Here is a 6,000-nt window from a genome sequence, read left to right as displayed (position 1 = left end):
CTGTTGTTGCCAGTAGTATTGCAATGAACAGCTTGTCTTATCAGAGACTCGTTCTTCATTATAACCATAAATGGTGCCATACAAGGCATCATTCTTCTCAGCAATAAGCATTAGGATAATATATTCCATTTGTTCAGAATCTGCAGGGAGAAGGAATTCTTTTCTTCTTTTATATTTTAATCTATGGTTGTTGACTATGCATAGAAGACTGTAACAGCATTTAATGAAAGCTTCCTTGAATAAAAGAAAGAATCCTATATATTCTAAAGCCGAGATATGCCAGCAGCATAACACCTGCCACTGACTTCTTCCGATAGATAACAGTAAAAGACTCACTCCTTGCAGGTAATAACCCACTGGCAGTGGCTGTTCAAAAATAACTTTTGAATTTGATAGCTTTGTGCAACATGACCTGATACAGCAAGCTACCTGCATTATAAATAAGAATTTTTGGCATATCAGGGTTTGATATAGATATAGATATAAAAATCCAGTAATATCATACTAATGCCCAATATCGATTCAAAATGGAAAATGTTTGATAAAGACCAAACGCACTGCAGTATTTCTTTAATTATTTGAATTCCCAGATTATCATATTTCCTAATTTTATTGAATCATTTGTGATTCTGATTATGTTTTCCTGATGATTTTACTCTTAACCTTTCCATTTCACAGCAGTATTTTGCAGCGCCTTTCTGTAGTGTACCTAATGTGTGTAAGATGGCCACTTAAATGAAAAAGATGTATACACACTGCCTCAGCACACTAAAGATCTTCCATTTTTGCTTTTTAAAGTTTATCAAGTTCCTACAAATCTGACCACATAAATTATCTCCAAAATATAACTGTATCCGCACACACTCCCCTTGCTGAAAAGGTAAGAAAGACATAATCAGCACAAAGCCTAGAGAGAAAATACAATTTAAAAAAAATTATTATTATTATTATTTTTCCTAAGTAGAACCAGCTGATTAGATAAAAAACTAAAATAAGTATTTATGAAACAAATGATGAGCCACTGAATTATGAGGTTGTAATAGGTTGGGACTGTTTAGTGATAAAAATCATGAAAGTTAAACTAAAATGACTGCAGTTCAGAAATTCCTATAGAATTTCCCATATTAGCTCTATAACATAGTGAAGATTCCCATTTTGATCTATATTACATGACCAGTTGTATGGGAACTGCTGAATCATGGCCTGAACCTCTGATTGATCACCTGAGGTGAGCAATGAGTCAGCCACGGAAGTACAGGTGAGGGAAATTCACCTGTGCTGCAGGAAGGTGTGGAATCTGTCTCCACATCTCCTAGACCCATTTAAGAGCTGGTACCAGCAGGGAAGAATCTCTTCTGGAGATCCCCTCTGCTGGAGTTTCCTAAGTGAGTCTAGGATTTGGGTAAGCTTTCTATCTATTCTCTTTTGTTATTATAATTTGCTTTGCCTAACTCTCTTGTTTATTTCATAATTATAACATCTTAATATTCATTGATTATACACCAGTACATTCTGCTCAGTCTGTTCCGATGTTTAACAACATTCAGTTGCAGCCTTTTCTCTCAGCTATGAATATCATTATATTTTTCCCCTTTTGATCTTTCTGCTTGGCAACTGGCTTCTTAGGATCATTGAATTTCATCTTTCCATCCAATTTCCTTTGGTAAATTAAATTTTCCTTTCCTTTAGGTTACCCTACTTTCAACATTTTAACTTTTTTATTCTGTTTTATTATTTCCTCCTTCTTGGTTATTCCTAAGTACTGTACCTCCAGTTATTATTCTTCTGTAAAAGCAGTTTTGGCATTCGTCTAGCTGTGTTTTTTAGTGGAAGATTTAAAGGCAACAAAACTGCTGCAGATTATTTTACAAGAAAGGATCACATAATCCAAATAGTAATTCCTAGAGAAAGTATAATTCCAAATCAGAAGTGAATGAGCTGTAGAGCTTCTACTGTTGAGTGGATGTATGTTGGAGTATCTTTGCCAGTGCATAGAGCTTAGTTGAGTCATAGCCAAGTTCCATCACAATACTGTATAAGTCTGTTGGAGGAACTTTGATAGTTTTTGCACTGTGCTTTTTTGCACATTTAGATGAATCACAGCTTTTCTCTTTTTCTATGACAATCAGGTTTTAAAGTCCCATTAATGAATGTGTCAAAGCTAACCGTAACTTGTCCCCAAACTTGGAGCACGAAAAAAAAAGTTAATTATGTCAAACTGAATGAATAGCATTTGTGAATGTGCTACAGATTGCTTTCCACTGAATATCATGTTCTGTATTTGAGATAAAGCATCTTGAAGATCTCACTATGAGAGCTGTTGAAGATGACTAAACTTCCAGGAATTATACTGATGCTGTTCATCACTCAGACAGTAACAGTAAAGTAGGAAGGCTGGTGGTGGGTCTTTCTCTTGGAGAGCTATCAGATACTCCTTTATAAGGGTTAGAGATAGGCAGGCAACTAATTCAGGAATTGGTAAATAAAAAAGTATTTTAAAAATTAGCATTCATATTTAAACAGCAATGATTGACTGACTGGTCAGAAAAAAAAATTCACAGGGAAAAATAAAATTTCTTTGAAAATTCCAAATAAAAATATTCAATTTTCCTGAATTAAATTCAAGAATTTTTAATGTAATCCTCAATATCAGAACTCCCAGACAAACTGTTGTTCTGCTGGAGAACAGGACGCAATACCTCAGTCTGGAAGAACTTTAAAGGTTTTTAAATTGTTCCTTTACTATATCTGTTTTTTCTTAATAAATTGAAAATAAAGCAATATTGCAAGCTTGGGGAAATAGAAATACAGATTTTCTTTCAATAGTACACAATTTAATGCAGATTATTGTATTTATAATAAGTTTTTGTAGTAAGTTTTAATAAAGGAGTTAAAGGTAAAATATTTAATATAAACATTTATCAGAGTTTATTCTGGAATAAGAGTTTTGCTGGCAAGTTATTGAGATTTGTTACTGTAGTGGAAATGCAAGTCATGGCTTGAAACAGTGATTGAGCACCTTGTGGGAAGGCAGGACCAACCCAGAGAAGCTCAGGTGCATGCAATTCAGTTGACTGACCAGAAGGTGTGCGTCCTGGCTCCACCCCTTCCCAGACCTCATTTAAGGGTTGGCAGTGGAGGTGTGGGTGTCTTGCTGGGGGGGAGTAGGAGTAGGAGTGGAGGGTCTCGTTTCTGTGTGCTTGATGCCTTCTAAGGGTAAGTAGGTTCTTTTTTTTTTGTTTCTGTGGCCATAGCTGTTGCACTTGAGCATATCCTTGCTTGCTGTGGATTTGTTACTCTGCTATAGTTGCTGTGCTTTCCCATCATTTTATGTTACGTAATTCTTTTTTAACTGTTGAAACTTTTAGTTTAATCCAGTTTGGCATCTCTTCATGGTGACTATTTTGTGATACAGAGGAAGACTGGCAGGTGAGTTTCTGCAGTGTAGGCTGAACTGGTCCAGCACAACCTTGTGTTACATGAACGTATTCCTAAAAGATTGTTACTTGTCCAACATAGCTGTTTTTCCTACCTGACTAAGCAGTTTTCCTAGTTTTTCAATGTATCATATTTCTCATGTGATTTGAGACTTAATCTAGCTCACTGCTTATGAAAATGGTGGTGACACTGTTGAAAAATTGTTTTATAGCTGAGTATGAGATCTGTCAAATATTGTTATTGTGCTCATTGTATTGTTGTAATTGACATGGAAATAAATAGGAGGTATTACATCTGGAGAGCTGTGTATTCATCAAATAAAGCCTTAAGTATGGATCGTGAACCTAAGGACTGAATCACCATGAAATCAACTGTTATATGACAGGTTTGTCACTAGATTAAAAAAAAACAAAAAAACAAAAAAAAAAAACACAATTGAAAAGAATGGAGTCCAAAAATGTTGGAGAGATCCAGACTTCTATTATTATAAGAAAGCTGAGTTCTTATCCTTATACTTCTCATTTAAAACCTGCGTTGCTCATGGAAACGCAAATTGTTAGTTTCCTCAGAACTGAGTACTCTGAAGTGAATTCTTTCATAAGCACATGAAACCATATAAGAGAAGAGGGGAATAGTATGTATGCGTGTATTTTTGTGATGTGTTTAAATAACAAAACTACCAATATCTTTTTTTTTGTTTGTTTTAGTCCAAAATTAACAGTCACATAATAGTCATATTAAGGGAAGACCTATGGTCAATCTTCATAGGGACTGCTGTATTTGGGAATGTTTGGATAGAATCTGTGAAAATTGTGCAACATAAGCAAATACACAGGTGTTCTTGTTCTTTTTAAATATTATTTTTATCCTCTCAGTAGAGGAATGATGATGCCCAGGCTCCTTCTGGTTATCATATCTGCCGCACGTTTTCACATACATGTGCACTGCTTGAAAGTTCAGTATATCCTGACTGTACATTTCAAAACACAGCCTTCTGCTCACTGAAATGATTTGTTAGCTAATATTACAATATGAAATTTTGGGAAGCATTTCCCCATGGCAGTGGACCCTATTTAATGGGCACCTTCACAGTTTGTGTCATTGCCTATATTTTATATTAGTAAGTTCTCTCACCACTCATCCTCAGTCTTTTCAAGCACAGGAGTATTAATTAGAAAATCCATGCCAAATTTTTTTAATGATATTTCTTTCAGTAGCAGCATTGCTTATTAAATTACTTGTCAGTTTTAAACAGTCATGAAGTCCCATGTCATATACATGCCTGGCAGCAATCCTCCTAAAAATGATTTTCCCAACAGAATGTCATACTAGTAATCTAGCCTTCTGTACTAGTTACATGTCTTATGAAGCACTGAAATAAAAACTAGGTTGTTTCTTTTTCACTTCAGGGGTATAGAATCACAGAGAAATTACTAATCCTGTTATTTCAGGAATTTCTACCAGAAATACAATCAAGAAAGTTTTAGTTGTTGAAAAGACAGTAACTACCATGGAACAACCATCAGCATACTAAATAAAATGCTCAGTAAGAGTGTGTTACTCATCCCAGAGGATCATGTAAAAGCCACGTTACTACAAAACACCCAGATTGCTGTGAGCTCATTAATGTGCTTGGACAACCCATTATTACTGACACAATAATGACTGCTAAACCTGAACTATACATAGAGAAAGGAAATGCAACTATGCAATAAATGATTTAAAGAACTTAAGAAAAATAATTTTCATAAGATTTTGCTACTGCTTTCAAAGCAAAAATATGCCAATGTGCTGGAATACTTCTTTCTAGTCAGTGTTGTGTTAGCATATATAACCCTACTAAAATAGTCACTAATAACGTTACATAATGATTGATACCAGAGACTACTTTCAGGAAGCAATAGACTAATAGGTACTAGTCTTACACATGCCCTATGATTTCATCTCCAGAGTCCACTTTCTCTGCAAAACTGTTAAGCAAGAAGCAAGAATACCCTAATTAGGAGGTTATTCGAAGTTAACTTTATTGTTTCTTCTCAGAAAAGAAACACTTATAAACTATGACTCTCTTTTTTTCTACTAGAGATGAAATCACAAAGGGAAACAGGAAACAGAGCAAATTCAAATTAGTATTAGAAATATGACACAATTCTAGAGGTTTGGTTTTATGAGTTCATATGAAAAGGAAAATATGGGACTCAAGATATTCTTTTTTCCACTCTTTAAGTCAGAGTAAATGGTTCATTGGAAATAGTTCAATTCTAGAAGTATTATACTTACAGTCTCTATTTCTGATCTGGGATGGTTCTCAGTGGCACAGAAGTATAGGTGTCAGTAGTTCCAGTGTTTCATGTGTAGGTTTTCTCAATAAAATTATGTTCAGGAATGCTGTTTTAGTAGATTAAAAGAGCAGGATTGAAATATGATTTCCAGTATGACCAGCAATGCTATCCATTGTTTCTCAGTGCAACAGTTTACCAACTTTCAGTTATGCAGTGTAAGTGCAAGCATGGTAACTGGCAACTAACTTTAATCAGGAGGAACAAAATCAAGACAATGAGC

This window comes from Lagopus leucura, unplaced genomic scaffold (assembly GCF_019238085.1).
Source record: "Lagopus leucura isolate 7727_CA_CO unplaced genomic scaffold, USGS_WTPT01 Super-Scaffold_100004, whole genome shotgun sequence".
NCBI classification, from domain to species: Eukaryota; Metazoa; Chordata; class Aves; order Galliformes; family Phasianidae; genus Lagopus; species Lagopus leucura.
Note: the sequence above shows the minus strand (reverse complement) of the source record.